General features: G+C 32.6%; 1 long non-coding RNA gene across 1 annotated transcript in view; it reads left to right on the top strand.

Annotated features, from left to right (window-relative positions):
* The first annotated feature begins 369 nt into the window (after positions 1-369).
* LOC131037532 (uncharacterized) overlaps positions 370-18,262 on the top strand; it is a 71,578-nt gene continuing 53,685 nt past the window's right edge. The window contains exon 1 of the long non-coding RNA XR_009358226.1: positions 370-715. This is a non-coding gene — a long non-coding RNA (uncharacterized LOC131037532). The remainder of the gene's footprint in view (positions 716-18,262) is intronic.

The following is an 18,262-nucleotide window of genomic DNA, read 5'->3' as shown; positions in this document are numbered from 1 at the left end:
GCAGAGATCAGGGATCATTTAACTCTTCGGAAGCAGCCATTCTCAACTTGGCTTGGATTTGGCTTATACCAAGTTGCCTGCACTATGAGAGGCTCTCGGGCTATTCTCAACTTCGCTAATTATTTTGTGGGCAGATCACCCAAAGAAACCCAAACAATGGAACCCTTAGAATGAGATTCCACCATTAATGTAGAATTTCCTCCGTTGGAGTAAAAACTCCACCGTTGGGAAAAAGCATTTGCACCGTTGGAGCAAAAACTGCACCGTTGGAAAAAGCAGTGCCGTTAAGAAAAAAACAGTACCGTTAGGTTTTAAGGAATTCAAAATTAGGAGGAGCTATAAATAACTGGGAATATAACTGTATTATTCATTCTCTTCCTTCTTTTATCGATGGTTTCCTTTTGTGAATGTCCCTTTTTCCTCATTCTCGGTTTGCAAAGAATTTTCCTTTTCTTCTTTTCATTGTGAATGTTCTTATCTTCTTTTACATATGTTTTGTTTCCTTTTCTGTGAATGTCTGTTTTTGTCAATGTTGTGTGCGCACTGTTGTGTCTACTCGTGTTGTTTTTCTGTACATTTTCTGTGGTGTTATGTTATTTTTTCTCCCCAATTATGTTGTTGTCGTCTTTTTCATAGTGACAGCAAAAAAGAGGCAGAGAAGAGGAGGCGACAACACAGGATGAGAAGAGGCAGAGAAGAGGAGGCGACCACACAGGTGCTATGTTAATATTGTTGTACTATTTTAGTCAGCGACTATTATTCCAATTTCTTTAGGCATGCAAATGATCTTTAATATCATGAAGATGATGTTTCACTCTTTTTTTGGGTCATAATGTTCTGGGCCTTTGTAGTTTTAACTATGGAGTCTACGAAGGATCTTGTGTTTGATCTGGTGTTGTTGGAAACTAAGAATCATAGTTTTTGTGTATTTAGTAGCACTGATCTATATTCCAGTCTCAATATTTGATGTTAAATTTGGTTGGAAGGCAATTACTGTGACTTCTTCATTTTGGTACTTAGAGTTGACGTGGCCCTCAACTAAATATATTTTGCAATAGGTTTTATGCATAGTCCTTCAACTAAATATATTTAAATTTCAAATGTGATGTTCATTTATATAATATATTGGTTCATTCATTGTGTATTGATACTCTTTACATTTGAACCAAATTTGCTACTTTATTCTCTGCTGTCAAATTGCATGAATGAGGATTATTGTCATCTAAAATTTTGATGGTAAGGAAAAGGCCCTTTGTTCGATATGCCTCTGAGTAGATAGATGTACATGCATGTGACTAGATAGAAGGTTTTGATCATTTCTTTGTCGCTACTGAGCTTTTTGAGATCATAGAAATAAATTTTTGAGTTTCTCATTTTGTATAATATTTTCTTTCCTTTCTAAACAATTATTAATACCTAGGAACTTTGCAGTCAATAGTGTCAGAATATGCACTCCGTTGATTTTAATAAATCAAGACACATTGTCTCATTATGTAGGGAATATTTGAATATTTGAATATGCACTCCGTTGATTTTAATAAATATGTAAAAAAATTTGTTGTTGCTTGTCATTATTCTTTGTGCAATTAGTATTATTGGAAATCAGTTACCTGTTAGTCATTTTTTTGAATGGCCGTTGTGAATGTTGTTATCTTCTAAAGAAGTTTTCTTCCCTTAGAGCCTTATTTGAATCTTTGTCATGAGACAATAGTAAGGAGACCGACCATCTGCCACAGGAAAATTGTTAGCCCATTTCCTATCTGCCAATGGAAGATGTGCTGTTTGGGGGGTTTTTATTAATTGTTTGTTCTAATGTGTTTTTACTGCTGTGTATATAACGACTTGAGCCTCTTGGTATAGTCTACTATAAGTCAATTAAATTCTAATAGTTTTTCTAATGTAAACAACAAAAAAAACTTAGATTACTTTGAAATAGGAAATAAGTTTGAAAAGTAACTGAAATTTGATTTGGAAGCAATGCAAACTATATTTTGACAATCTATTTTCTATTTTAATTCTAGCGACTTTGCTGAAATTGGTTTGAATTTGAAAGCATTATTTTTTTGTTAACAATATGCTTTTTACTTGAAGTTTACATTAGCTGGAGTTGGTTTGAATGTAGTGCAACACTATATTGGATAGGGTCATGAAAACCCTCATTAAAGAATATGATGGAATGCTTTCTAGGTTTCCCATGTTCTATGTTAAAATTGTCTTACGAGACTTAAAATTTCTGAGGAATCAAACTGGTTTACTGTTGCAATGTCACTGGTTTGGCTATTTATGCAGGAAACTATTTTGTTGGGTTAGACAAAAATTGATTTATAAATGTAGTCTCAGCATGTAAAAAGACAACTTTATTAGAAGAAAACAGGGTTTAGGGGTGCAAGTTTATGGTACAAGGATAAGCCCTACTATTTTTGATACTTGAGAAAACGCTACATATATCTAAAATGTGTCATTCCCGTTTGTTTACTAATTTGAATTTCCGGTTACCTTCATATAAATCTCATATAAATCTCAAGAAAACGCTGCATGACATAGCCATAGCCTTTATTGTAGGAAATAGACATTTGAGAAGTAGTCAATCAAAACTTGCATCGGTTTTACTACATTTAATTGTAGTGGATGGAATTGACATTTTATGAAATGGAGCTAGAAAAGAGACATTAGAACCCAAACACCACCATCCATAGTGGGTTGTACAATTCAAGAAGGGGAATCTGTAACTAATTAAAACATCAACGCTTTTTTAGCTAAATCAACATTCTATAGCTGAAAGTTTTAGAACAAGTTAAGAGCATTGAAGTATTGAATTGTGTAATGAGAATTGCAAGGAACTGAAAACGGTGTATAAAATTGGAAGCATTGTCAATTCAGTAGGATCTTGCCTACAATTGTCTTACAACTTCGATGAGTGGGGAGGTGGACAACAAATAAGTCAACTCAATTTTTAATCATCTTCCTCAATGAGCAGGGGAACTGGACAATCAACAAGTCACCTCTAGCTTTCAAGCTCCATTATGAGCTTTTCTCTAATGCAATGTTCTTCAAGCAATCTACAACCTTTGTTGTTGAATAGAATTGTCATCATCTTTAATCCTCATTACAGTATTTGCAGTAGCCTTTGTCACCACTATCTTCTAGTGTGGGCAATGTTTGTGTTTGGTTAGTTTTAATTTGTTATAGGGGTTAAATTTGTTATGTAAATGATGAATGCTTGAATTTTATTTTCATTTTTGTATTATTAGTTTAATCATTTTAAATAGTTTGATGTGAAACACTTAAGTTTAATATCAACAATACATGAAATGTTTTGTTACTCACAAATCAAAGCAACATACCTAATTGTAGCTACTAATCCCATGAGCTTTTTTCATGGATAAAATGTGTAGGCCCTGTTTGCCTTCTACAAATTGTGTTATAGTATAATGCTGTAAGCTGAATTTCTGATCCAACTGTGTTGCAGTATTTAATTCCAGCATTTGGACCTCTTAATAGGCTCTTATTTTCTATAGAATACTTTTTCTACTCAAGCACATTTAATTATTGAGATTTCTCTACAACACCGGTTTAGCTTCTACCCAAATAATACAGTCTTGAAGATTTCTCTAATTTATATAACTTTTTGGATCAATTCACTTCTGAAATTGTTTTTTAGGACAGTCATTTAGAGAGCTATTTATGGCTCACCATGTTGTTGTAATTCTACATCCAGTTCAGGGACACCAAAATTTCAGACGTTTTCCATGGAATTTTAGAAGACCCATGTTTTAGCATTCGTTTTGTTCAAGTTTCAGAATGATAAAAGCTTACCACTTGATTTTAGGCGAATAGCCATGTCAGAAGAAGCAATAGAATTCACAGATAAACTATGTATTAGAACATGCCTTTTTTGGGGGGTTATGTTTTTAGATATATTATTTATTTCATAAAATGTAAAGATCATTAATTATAAACAACAAACTGAAGGAAGTAATTATTGAATGATAAAATATATACGTCATTTGATTTTAAAGATTTCATTAATGTTAGGTGTGAAATGTGCAAGGTGCAGGATCTATTTGTGATGCAGAGCATCTTCCTTAAAATCTGACTACCCATCACTTGGGTTGACTCAGTATTTTAGGAATTCTTCTTTCTTTTTTTTAGCTAAACTGGTAAGGAGTTTTTCCAGTCTTAGATAGTAGGAAAAGGGTAGGAGTAGAGAAGGACAGAGAAAAAAACAGAGAGGACAGAGGATAATGAGAGAGAGCTGGTTGTAACTGAGATGAAATACACATCTGTTTCTACTTTTGTATTTTTCTGAGTATTATTATTAGAATATAAATTTATGGAGTAAACAGAGTTTTCTAATCTGCCTCTTAAATTCCGTGTTTTACATTTTTGGGGGGTTTATGCACTCCATAGTGGTTAGATACATATTAGTAATGCACCACGACTTGTTTGTTTTATCCATGTATCATGTGGTTGGTTAGTGACAGTCGCTATTGTTCAATGTGATTATATGGCCTTCATATTTGGGATATGATAACACATAATTAATTTGTATATATTTTGTTCAAACTTTATAATGTTTTATATGTGATTGATTTGTATGGGTTCTATCTGAAGGTTGCAGAAAATTCCTATGATGCACTCCATAGTGGTTAGATACATATTAGTAATGCACCACGACTTGTTTGTTTTATCCATGTATCATATGGTTGGTTAGTGACAGTCGCTATTGTTCAATGTGATTATATGGGCTTCATATTTGGGATATGATAACTCATAATTAATTTGTATATATTTTGTTCAAACTTTATAATGTTTTATATGTGATTGATTTGTATGGGTTCTATCTGAAGGTTGCAGAAAATTCCTATGATGTGCCTAGTGTGTTTGTTTATGGATCATGGTTAAGTCACATTGTGTCTTTTGCATTGTGATTACATGTGAAAGGTCTAAAGATTAATCAGAGTCTTATTGGTTTTGTATGAAGATTACTTGTGGATTAGGTTAAATGGCATATATGGCATAGCATCCTACAATTGTTCTAGATTTTATGTTAAACTTGCATCATGACTAGCAATCATAAAACTCCTATGGTGTGCTTAGTGTGCTTATTCATATATGCATTATGTTTGAAAGTTTCTTGTACAAGCATCATGATTGAGTGACATTGATGCTTCTACATGATTTTATGGTTTTTGCATGTAGGATCCACATATATTTTTGAGTTGTATGATGGGCGTTGTTTAAGTTACTAGTGACATATATTCCATTGAGTTGTATAGGTTTTATTTGAAGTTTGCTTCAAACTTATATATCATGCTTGGTGTGGGTCAAATTTGAATATAACATAACATCCTACTAGTGTGGATCATATGACATGTTCAAGTTCTATTGTGTTTGTTTAATGGATGCATCGAACTTTACACAACTGAATTTATTTGTTGTAGCATCCCCATGTCTCGTACCCATACGTTTGACCTAATACCTTATTTTTAGTCATTTTGTCTTATCTCGTAATATGATGACATGATTACTAGCTGTATCATGTACACTGTCTAGAAGGGTGGTGATCATTATGGAGAAATTACTGTTAGTACAATCTCTATCAGAAGGGTGATTGTGTAGAAAGCTTCTCAATGGCAAATAGAACATTTCTTTTACACCAGAATTTTTGATAAATGATCTTATGGAGTAGCTACATCTTGTTTGAGCAACAAGGTTGGTATTTTGGGAAGTCTGGTCATGGAAAAAATTAAAATCTATTTAAAAATCTCTTTGATGGTTTAGAATAAATAGGCATCTATTAGAGATGCTTTTATCTTTATTTCGACTATCAATCAATTCATTGTTTCAAAAATTGAGTTATTTATTGCAATTCAGTTATTGATTTTTTAACCTTATAGTTTGAGAAAGATATGACTACAACATCGATTTCATATTTGTGTGAATGAATATTAGTAGGACTTTCTTGGGAATTTGCATGCATTTTTAAGTTCTTTTCTTTTTTGGTATATGTCATGTGTTTTGGGACACATTAATTAGCCTTGTGTAAAACATTTTTTTAGTTTTGTGAGTTTTGCCGATGCAAACTATAATATGAATGATGGACGAGACATGCAAAGGGTCATATTGGGTTCTCCTTTTCCTTTGGAATCAAGGATTTAGGTCGTATTTTCTTTAGCTTTTTTGTTCAAGTGATTTTTGAAAAAAAATAAAAATTTACTTGCCAAATCAAGTATGAGTATGTGGGTACAATACTCCTTACAATTTTTATTATGGGTATTGGGTATGTTTAGTTATTTTGTTACGATCGTAAAAATAATATGTAAAAATCACAAATGTATGCATACATAAAGTAAGAGAATAAAAAAAACAATATTATTAAAAATTAATTTAAAATAAAATATTATAGACAATTATATAGATTTTATGAAAATCAAACTAGAAAATTAAAACGTAAATGATAACTCACTATGTGTAGAACAAACATAAGTAATCAACATCATTCATCCATCTTCCCATGGGTTTTTATACGATTTATGGCACAAAAACAATGAAAGTCCTTTGCTCTTAGGTTATCAATGTATGCAGTTGATTAGTGTTTTATTTCCCAAAAAATGTAAAATTCATACAAGGTGTTGTATTGAAGTTGAAAAGAATTTTCAGAAGACTAGAATTCTTAGAGATTTTAGATTTATAGGAGCTTTCCTTCGCTTGAGAACTACTCCTTATTCAGGATTTGTCCAAAATTGTCTTGGTATTATGTTATCTCTAATTAGGAACAACAACAACAACAACAACAACAACAACAACAACAACAACAACAACAACAACAACAACAATATTATTATCAAGAAATATGATTAGAGTTCCCAGCCCTAGGTGTCAAGCTCCTTATTCAAGATTTGTCCAAAATTGTCTTGGTATTATGTTATCTCTAATTAGGAACAACAACAACAATATTATTATTATCAAGAAATATGATTGATCTGCAACTAATGGTACTACAAGAGTCACCTTAGAGTTACCAACCCTAGGTGTCAAGTGGGCTACTTAAAATTCAATCTGTTTGAGAAAAAATAAAGGATAAACAAGCATATCACTCTTGATCATAGGCTTTGTTTAAATAGGTAACTTTCATAATTTTCATTTTCCCTCCAAAATAAACCCACACAAAAACCTTTTTCCCAATGCTACTTTAAAATTATAAACTTTGTTACATAATATTTGTGTCCCCATTACCTAGGCACTCTAAACATACTTAAAATATTTGATTCCCTATTTTATTTTCCTAAGCCCGATCAGAAATGGGAAATGTGTTTTTTGCTTCACGGATTTTTTTTCAAAAGGGGACATAATAGTTTGCATTCCCCAAAATTGCACTCTCTCGAACAAAGTAGATTCTAGACCCTAGTTCCTTTTGCAAAATTTCATGTTTGATTTTGCTAGCTGACCCATAATCCTTTTTGGAGCCTCTGTTGATATACCTAGCTTGGTTGCTTTGTCCCTCTTTTACCTTCCAAATGTTCTCACCAACATACTTATATTGCACTTTTCAGATATTATTGGAAGCTAAAAATATTGCACTTGAAGAAACTTCTAACACCCTAAAAGCTTTTGTCAAACACATTATTTCATAAGGCATATTGTCACTTGCAAGTTGTGGCTTTGAATAAAGAGAAGTTTTGCCTTATCTTCCTTGCGCATCTAGGGGTGATTGTCATGTTTAGAACTTAATTCCAAACTCATGATTTGTTGAGTGAGGTCCTTTGTCTAATTTTGATCTTTGGAAAATTGGCTAAACACCATACTACAATTATTTAAGAAAGCTGAAATATCAAAATGATGTTTACCTTGTTGAAGCCTCCAATAATCTCATCTGCCTACCTTTTATGATGCTTTCTTGTCGTTGTGTTTTCTCCCATTAAATTATAGATTATTTCAAACAATATCCCTTGATCTTCCATTGTAGCATGTAGGTTTGCGAATTGCAAGCACTGAACTCCCATAACCTTGTCAGTTCCTAAATCAAGGAGTCTAGATTCATATTAGAATTTAGACTCAACCTTGGATAAAAAGATCTATGCACCTATTTGCATTTTCCATATTAGGATGTTTCCCATTTGACCACTTATTGTTATAGGCATGCACAATGTTATACCAATCAATATTTAGGGAGTTGACTTCTTAATGAGTATTGTTTAACCTATTGCATGTGGAGGATGCCATGCCAATGTTAACAACACTAACATTTGTATCAACACTTGTATAAGAATAGAAAGTTGTTGTTGCTTTAAATAGTGTGTTATTCATTGTGTGTAGAAGAGAACCATTTTTCTACTTATTCTCCATATGCTTGTGCCAATGCAATCATAGTTTTGATGGTTGCACTCTCTATCCAAACACATGTCTGTAACCAACTAAAATGATATGAGTTTTCTTACTTGGATTTAAAATTGCTCATCATTGATGTCAAAATAGGAGTTGGTAGTTGGTAGTTCATTGTTTCTTACTTTATATCTTCGCGTTGCAATTATTGAATTTTGTTATCATTCACAATGTTTGTTTTGTGCTCATCTCAAATCAAAATTGGTGGACTTACCAACAACAATAATATTAAAATTATTAAAAGTTTGAATCTTCATATACCTCAAAATATCACCTAAATCCATAGCATATTGCATAAATAATCTTGAAGAAGGCGATTTACCATTTTTACATTTTCTCTTTAGAAATTATTACTCAAGTCCCAAATCCCCATGCATGCATGCTTTTGGATTTGAACCAAATGATCTTTCTACCCTTAATTGTGAGTTATACATTTCATTATTTCCATCTTCTTAGGATATCTTCAATGATGGTAATAATGGGATGGTTGCTATAAATTTGTACTCTCATTTGAGCTGAAATTATTGTGGTAGCAAGAGAGCTTACCTTCTTTAGGTGAGAAATTTACTTCAACACAACCATCCTTGTGATTAAGCATTTGAGCTTTAAAGTCGAAAACATTTCCTTCAATTCCATGCCTATCAATATGGTGATTTTGAAATTTTTTTTATGGGGTAGAGTCTCACATTTTAGAAGATTCTTTTCAATTATAGAAGTTTTACATTCAATCTATAATGCCAATTTCTCCTTGACTTCATTAATGTGGACATTTTCTTTCTTAGAAATTACTAGAATACCTTTTTTCTATCAATGAACCTTCACCTTTAGCTTGTATGGTTGATTCATTTTGTTCTTGCTCACATTCCTTATCAATTTTTGGTAGGTTTGGCTTGGCCTTTCTTCTTCTTTTGGCTTATTCTCTATAGATTCTACTTTGCTCTTGTAATTTTGTCTCTCGTGTATTTGTCACTAGTTCCATGATATTCTCTCTCTTCATCTAATTTTTTTTAAGCCTTTTGTCTTGATATATGTAATTTTCCTCCCAAGGTTCTTTGCATGAACTGCAATAAGGTAATATACTTAATAGAATATGCAATGCAAAAATGAATTTTTAATACTTACAAAATGAACAATTAACATAGCAACTCAATAATGGGTTTACCTGGATGATTTTTGTAAGTACATTTATGAGCCTATTTTAGATATTAACCATGATAGGAGACATTCCAACAAATAAGGTAGTGATGAATAATGAGGTGAAAGATATAATTGAGGTCATGCTAGATAGAAGGTGCATGAACATGAGAAATATAACTGATGATGGAGTCTGATATGCTACCATGGGCATTGCATACAATGTGTATTACACAAACTGGGAAGACTTTGCAATGGTTATGACCATTCATACTGACTACCAAATGGTAGTCAAGGGGAAGGACTATGACCTCTATGAGAGGAGTTGGTGGATAAACTAGCCAAAATAAAAGATGAAAAATATCATTTTTGGTATGGCACACTGATTATTTGTTTAATGTTCTATTTTCTTCAATAATTCCCAAATTTTAGGAGCATAGCATGGTGGAATGGCTAGAGAGTTAGAGAAAATCAAATATCATACATGGTGGTTTCCTAACTCTTCCACCTACAAGGTTGCATACTAGGGGTTTATCAAAACCTTTTAGGAAAAAATGCAGAAGAGAGAAATGGTCCTCTACAAGTCAACTGCACAATACACAAACATTTCACTTCCATGGTTGACAAGGATTTAACCTAAATGGAGGCAGTGAAGCCTTACATTGTATGGATATTGTGATTTCCCTACAAAGTTCCTAAGCAAGATGTAAATGCATATGTCGCCACTTTACTAAGCAACCCCAATGATCCCAATGCAACTGGGTTTTGCACACATAAGTGGTAATGGATGCAAAAATCAAGGAGGAGGCACATGCGGAAGCACAAAAGAACAAGGATGATATATTTGAGAAAGTGGGGATACCGAAGGGAGTATTTTTTTAATATTTTATTCAAGTCAACCTTAGGCTAGTCGGACCACAACCCACCAGAGCACCACCTACATCCATTGCCACCACAAGGACATCTACAACCACAACTTCTACCACAACCACTACCACAAGGAAGTCCAAAAATTTTCACATGGAAATTCATAATGTGGATAAAGAAGAGGAAAAAGAGATAGAGATTACATTGCAAAGGACATCAAAGAAGAGAAAGATGATGTAGAAACCTTCGAGGGTGGACCAAGAAGGTCTAGATCTAACAAAGGAGACAATCAACATAATGACAACTTTTAATGCCATCGCGAGACATGAAATATTGCTAGAGTTTCTATTGAATGCACTCCTCTACTAGGAATGCACCGAGGTCGTCGTCTTTAGGAGTATATAAAAATAATTATTTAAACAAGCTTGAGTTCCGCCTTGGAATTCGGCCTAAAGCCTTGAAAAGTCAGGCAAATCCATATGGGATTCTTTTTGAGTATGCATTGAATTAATTTTAACCTTCCAATTAGCATTATCTGTACTCTTTGATTAAAAGACCAAGGAGTTTCGAGAACCAACTACTCACCCATAACCAAAACCTAATCCACATCCCAAAATGCCTGAGTACAAGGAACAACTCCGTCCCTAGACTACCTACATACCCGTTTTGACACGGGATCAAGGCGTAAAGTATGTAGTTTTGGTTTCTAACCATGGTTTAATGTAAATTGTTTGGAATTAAAAACTGAGATATAAGTATTACATGTCAAACAATTCAACCATTTTGGAAATAGTATTTTTTTGAAAGAAAATTAAAAATCTAAAACTTGAACTATATACATGAATGTACTAATCGCTTGAAAACTATGATACTTATAGGAAATAGCTTACAAAAATGACCATAACACTTTAAGTATGAATCCTAAAACTTGAAAACTTGAAAGGTACTAAATTGCTTGAAAGAAAATTAAATGATTAAATAGCAAGACTTTGGAAAAGAATTTAACATTAACTTGCTAAAAAGAAAAACTATTTAATAATAGGCTTGAGAATAACCACATTATTGATAAACCAAATAATTCTTCCATTTGAAATAGCATAAATTTTATCTTTAATTATTTTCTACAAATGATAACCTTATGTAAATATTAATAAGCTTGAGAATAACCACATTATTGATAAACCAACTAATTCTTCCATTTGAAATAGCATAATTTTTTTCTTTAATTATTTTCTACAAATGACAACCTTACGTAAATATGAATCCTAATACTTGAAAGGTACTAAATTGCCTGAAAGAATTTAACAATTAACTTGTTGAAGAGGAAAACTATTTAATAATAAACATTATTCATAAACCAACTAATTCTCCCATTTGAAATAGCATAAATTTTATCTTTAATTATTTTCTATAACCTTGCGTAAATATGAATCCTAATACTTGAAAGGTGCTAAATTGCTTGAAAGAGAAAAACTATTTAATAATAAGCTTGAGAATAACCACACTATACCATAATTTAAATAATTTGAAGGAACTTACATTTCATCTAATAATAAGCAAAATGTTTAATTAATAATAATTTATTTCATATGTTATTTAATCTCTTAATTATAATTCATCGTCAACATATTACTTATAAATAACTTCTTATCCATTTATATCCCAAATATAAGGATTATATAGCATTTAAATAATTTTTAAAAGTAAAGTCTTATTTAAATAATTAGAGAGCACATGATAAGGTCAAAAGTAAACTTTACCCAACAATCATTTGGAAAAGAAATAAAATCTTTTTTTTTTCCTTTTATTTGATAAAATTTCCAAACGCTTAAATTAAGATTATTCTTTTTAATAAATAGAATTTAACAAATGATTTTAAATTTATAGCTTTAATAGGGAAATGCGAATAAGAAAATTTAAAATCTTTTTAGATAACTTACTAATTATCAAAAAAGATAATTTTATCCTCGTGTAATTAAATAATAAGTTGATTAAATTATTGGTTCAAAACTATTGGTGCAATTAAAATTAAGGTTGTTAATATCTATTTATAAAATAAGCAATTAATTTAATATAATTATGATTAATTTTTATACAAGAGAACATAACAACCAACCAATCAAATCAATGGTAAATTTACTATAATTGATTTTTATTTATTTTATCTAAATTTATGTATATCAACAAAGAGATTATTTAATATTTGCCTTCAATAAAATTGCCTCACAAAAATGTTATCTTAAATATCCTAATAATATTAAATTTAAATATGAAAGAAAGAATTTCCTTTTTATTTTAGTGATTAAACAAATTAATGAAGCAATCTCAACCCTTAGATTAGATTAATCTTAGCCTTTAGATGTAGAGTTCACCCACCACCCTAAAATCTTAATACTAATATTAAAATTTAGGGCTTTTCTTCCATTCCATCACCGTGAATCTTGTAGGAAGAATGGATAAGAAGAATCTACAAAATCGATCATGCCTATCTATGAGTTTGCAACCCCTTGTCATCAACCGACTTATCTGTTGGCTAAAAATATGCAAATTTCTACATATTTTGAAAACCCTTTTGCAAGGATTGAATGGTTGATTTAACTATAGGTTTCAACCTAGTTGTTTTATTTTCATTTTCATTTTCTTCTTTTTATTGAAGTTGTAGATGCCACAACTTTCCTCAAGGGAGGTCGTTTGGAGACTACGACAGAGCTCCTCTTAGAGGCTGCAAGCTTCCATAGGAAGTCACAGACACCCCCTCCTACAGGCTTGACATACAATTTTTTTTTTTTTTTTTTATAATTTAAATTATTTATCTAATGATTTTATTTTATTAGATTATTATTATTATTATTATTACTTTATTTATTTTTTTACTAATTATTAAATATTGTTATATTCACTGAGTCTGTGGATTCTTTTGAAAGTATTGCATTGCATCATAAGAGAATGGCAATAAAATTAAATTATGTGCATATCTAAATTTTATCAGATCTAATATTTTTCCCTATACATGTATATCTATTCAGCCATATAATGTTAATCATGACATACATTTTCTTCTCCTAAATTTATATACGTTGGCCATTTGGTGGAATTGATTATGTGTTGCATTGATGTTTTGTCATTGATGTCAACACTAGTTGTTTGGATGCTTTACCAACACCCTTCTGGTCCCAGTAGGTTAAGTGGTTTCTGGTTAACTTAGATTCGATATGATTCGACAGGCTCCGGTATAGTTTGGTGATGGAATTGGCTTGTTCATGATACTAATACTCATATTTGGTCAATTGGATTTGGTATGGTGATTGGATGCTATCCTTCTTTCTTAAAAGCTTGGTTTCTGGTTCCGGTGAGGGTTTCGCCGACAGAGCTTTTGATGGAGATTTTTGATGAATTTCATAAGTGGTGTTGGTGCATCTTTTGATGAAGTTTCAGGATGTTGTTGGTGATCATGTTCGAGAATTGGCGGTTGGAGATCATTGTTGAAGCGTGTTGACCTATACTTGGTCCCGGTTGATCTAGGTTATGGACCGACTTTAATGTAATGTGTGGATAGGACCTATTGATGTATTTTCGAGATGTCTTATGTGTTGATATTATTTGTTTGGTCTAAGGCCAACATGGTTTGTAATTATGTAATTGGTTTATTGTCTGGTGGTCGACCTGATTGTTTATGGTTGAGGGTTTGTATAAATAGATGTAAGATCTTATTGCAGATCATCATGGTTAATGTAAGAGGTCATGGTCAACGAATGTAATGAGCAAATAATGTAATATCATTCAGGCAGAGGAGTTGGTCGATCATTGGAGATCAAATTGGGTTTATGTAAGAGGATTTAGTCCTCTGGTATTGAGCTTAACCGGACCTGTACTCAGGCATAGGAGATGCTATCTTTTGCAGTTCAACACTTCTCTGGATTGTTGTCTGGATTTATATGTAGTCAGTGAGGCTCCTTTTGTGATGAGAAGTGTTCTCTAGGCTGTTGGCCTTCCTGCAAGTGCAAGCCCCTTCATTGTAATTCACATGCTTACTGCAAAAGTATTATCTGACTGTGGGTAGGCTTCCCACCATGGTTTTTCCCTTTACTGGGTTTTCCATGTACAAATCTTCCTGTTGTGTAGATGGCTTTTATTCTGTGATTATTGTTATACTTAATTGGATTAATTGCTATTTGTAATATTGTTTTGGGTTTCGGTATTAAAGTTTTAATTACTGAATGTTCCTATAATCTGTGACAACTGATTCACTGCCCCCCCCCCCCCCCCCCGCCCTCCCAGTTGTCTTCTGGTTATCTGAATTGTCTAACAATTGGTATCAGAGCTTTGGTCCTCTCTGCAAAAAGCTTAACCACTTGAGGAAGATCCTATGGCGACTAACAGTTCAAGTTCATCCAGTTCTTTTGGAGCTATCTTTCGAAGGGATATTCTGAGGCTTGATGGAACAAATTACACAGTATGGAAGATTCAGATGGAGACTCATCTGAGATGTCTTGGCAAGGAGATTTGGGAGATCACACAGAATGGTGTCACACCCTTTAATCCAGGATCTAGCAATCCTCCGCTGACATACCTGGACAAGGAGCTTGAGAATCATTGTAGAGAAAGAGAAGCCCTCTTGTGTGCACTTTCTGATCAACAAATAATGGGATTAATAGACAAATCATCTGGAAAGGCTATATGGGATAAATTGGAGACTCTTAATGAAGGTGACCCTATAGTGAAGATTGCTAAACTTGATGGTTATCGGGTGAGATATGAAAACCTGAAGATGGAAGAAGATGAAAGGATTATTGCATTCATGGAAAGGATAAATGAGATTAATATGGGAATTCAATGTTGTGGTGGAACTCTAAGCGAAGATGAAATTGTTCCTAAAGTTCTGAGAGTCCTACCACCAGCTTACAAAATGAAGGCTACTACTATTAATGAGTTGAGAACAATGGCCAATACATCTATCAACAGAGATACTTTGGTTGGGAAACTATCTTCTTTTGAGCTTGAGGAATTTGAACCTTCTAGAGCTGTGAAGACTGAACCTACTTTTCATGCATCTGCATCTGCAACCGGTAAGAAAGATTGGAAATATTTATATGCAAAGGAGTTAGAAGATATGAAAAAAGAAGATGATGAGTTTGAGAAACTTGAAGCACTATTTGCTAGAAGAGTACCGAAACGACCGATAGGAAGTAAGTATGAAGGAAAAAAACCTTTTAAATGTTTTGCATGTAATAAGATTGGTCATTTTGCATCTAGATGTCCTGAAAGAAATTCAAGATTTGAAGAAAGAGTTAAAAGATCATTTAAGCCTAACCCTCAATATTAGAACAAGTATAAATACAAAAAATCCATAGACAAATCATGCTAAATAGCGGATGAGAAAGGTATTATTGATTTAGAAGATGAACTGACAGAAGACTCCGCTAGTGGATCCGACAATGGGAAGGAATGGGTGTTCCTGGTTATCAAGGAAGATGATCCGACATTGGAAGAGAATGTACCTAAGGAAAAGGCACTTGCGGCTAAAATTGAGGACAATGATGAATGAGTAATTGATAGTGGTTGTTCACATCATATGACGAGAGATAAAGGGAAGTTTCTATCTTGGCAATAATTTGATGGTGGACTAGTTAGATTTGGAGATGACAAGACATCTATGATCAAAGGAAAATGAACTATATCATTGGATGGTAAGAACGATACTGACAATGTTTATTATGTTGAAGGTTTGAAGTATAATCTTTTGAGTGTAGGACAATTGGTAGATAAGGGATTTCAATTACAATTCAAGGATGGAAAATGCAAAATCATTAACATATCTGGCTTGGAGATTGCAACCGGTACATAGACAAAAGGTAACATATTTCATTTGAACTCCGATAAGAATACATGTTTTATTACACAGATTGACGAGAGTTGGCTATGACATAAAAGGTCGTGTCATGTAAATTTCGATTGCATTGTGAAGATCAGTTCAACTAAGGCAGTTAGGGATATACCTAAGATTATGAAGCCCTATAATCTGGTATGTAAAGAATGTCAAATGGGTAAATAGGTCAGAACCTCTTTTAGGAGTATACAAGATAAATCAAATGATGTTCTTAATCTTATTCATACTAATTTGTGTGGCCCTACTAGAGTTAAAAATTTTCATGGTGATAGATATTTTATGCTAATCATTTATGGTTATTCTAGAATGACGTTGGTTACTTTTTTGAGAGAAAAATCCGAACCACTTGAAAAGTTTAAAATCTTTAAGACTAAAGTGGAAACTGAGACAGGATTGAAGATTAAATGTTTGAGATCAGATCATGGTGGAGAATTCAAATCTGGTGAGTTTAATAACTTTTGTAACAAGCATGGTATAAGAAGACCATTTTCTGCTCCTTGGACACCTCAGCAGAATGGACTTGTGGAAAGGAAAAACAGAACTATCTTGGATGCTGCTAGAACAATGATGATGGAAGTTAATTTACCTCATATCTATTGCAGAGAAGCAGTGAGTACAACAGTTTATACATTTAACATAGTACATATCAAAGGAGAAACCGGTAAGACACCTTATGAATTATGGTTTGGCAATACACCTACAATTACGTATTTCAGAATTTTTGGTAGTAAATTTTATATCAGGAGAGATGATACTATTGGGAAATTTGATCCTAGATGTGATGAAGGTATATTTCTTGGTTATTCTAATGAAATCAAATCATATAGATGTTATAACAAGAGATTGTAGAGAATTGTGGAGAGTGCTAATGTCAAAGTAGATGAGCTAAACAAAAGTCAAATCAAAGTTTATGAGAAGGAACCGACAGTGGAAATCATTATATCTGAACCAGTAGCACCTTTACCAGAACAGAGAGTTGAACCAGTTACTCCGGCAACATTAGAGAATTCTACAGTAACTGAAGAATTGGGAAGATGAACAGAGAGTCAGAAGACCCCTAGGTATGTGAGATTGAATCATTCTGAAGATCAAATCATTGGGGATAAGAACAATGGAGTGATGACAAGAAGAAGACCGACAACTAATGAGGTATGTATAATTTCACAAGTTGAACCGGTATCAGTAATTGAGGCATGTAAAGATGAACATTGGTTAAAAGAAATGGAAGAAGAATTAGACCAGATTGAGAAAAATAACACATGGACTTTGCTTCCCCGGCCTAAAAATAAAAATGTTATTGGAACTAAATGGGTTTTAAAGAATAAAATGAATGAGGATGGTCAAGTTATAATGAATAAGGCTAGATTGGTTTGTAAAGGATATTCTCAAAATGAAGGAATTGATTATGGAGAGACTTTTGCACCAGTAGCTAGGATTGAAGCTGTAAGATTATTTCTTGCCTATGTTGCTTATAAAAACTACAAGGTTTATCAGATGGATGTTAAATGTACATTTTTGAATGGGGATATTGATGAGGAAGTTTATATTGAGCAACCTTATGGTTTTTCACTATCAGATGATACAAATATGGTTTGCAGGTTAAGGAAAGCTTTATATGGATTGAAACAAGCACCTAGAGCTTGGTATGCAAGGTTGGACAAATATCTTTTGAAGCTTGTCTTTACTAAGGGCGGTGCTGACAGTAATTTATATTATAAAATAATTGATGATGATATATTGATTGTTGAAGTATTTGTTGATGACATTATTTTTGGAGGTGAATATAAATTATGCATAGAATTTTCTAAAAACATGGAGAAAGAATTTGAGATGTCTATGATTGGTGAGATGATTTTTTTTTAAGGTTTGCATATTACTCAAACTCACAAAGGTATTTTTATCTATCAAACTAAATATGCTAAGGAATTGTTGAAGAAATTTGGTATGGGAGATTCTAAACCAATAATTACTCTTATGGTTACAAGTGAG

This window comes from Cryptomeria japonica, chromosome 6, assembly GCF_030272615.1.
Source record: "Cryptomeria japonica chromosome 6, Sugi_1.0, whole genome shotgun sequence".
Classification (NCBI taxonomy): Eukaryota; Viridiplantae; Streptophyta; class Pinopsida; order Cupressales; family Cupressaceae; genus Cryptomeria; species Cryptomeria japonica.
The sequence above is the reverse complement of the archived record's forward strand: the minus strand, read 5'-3'. Positions and strand labels throughout refer to the sequence as shown.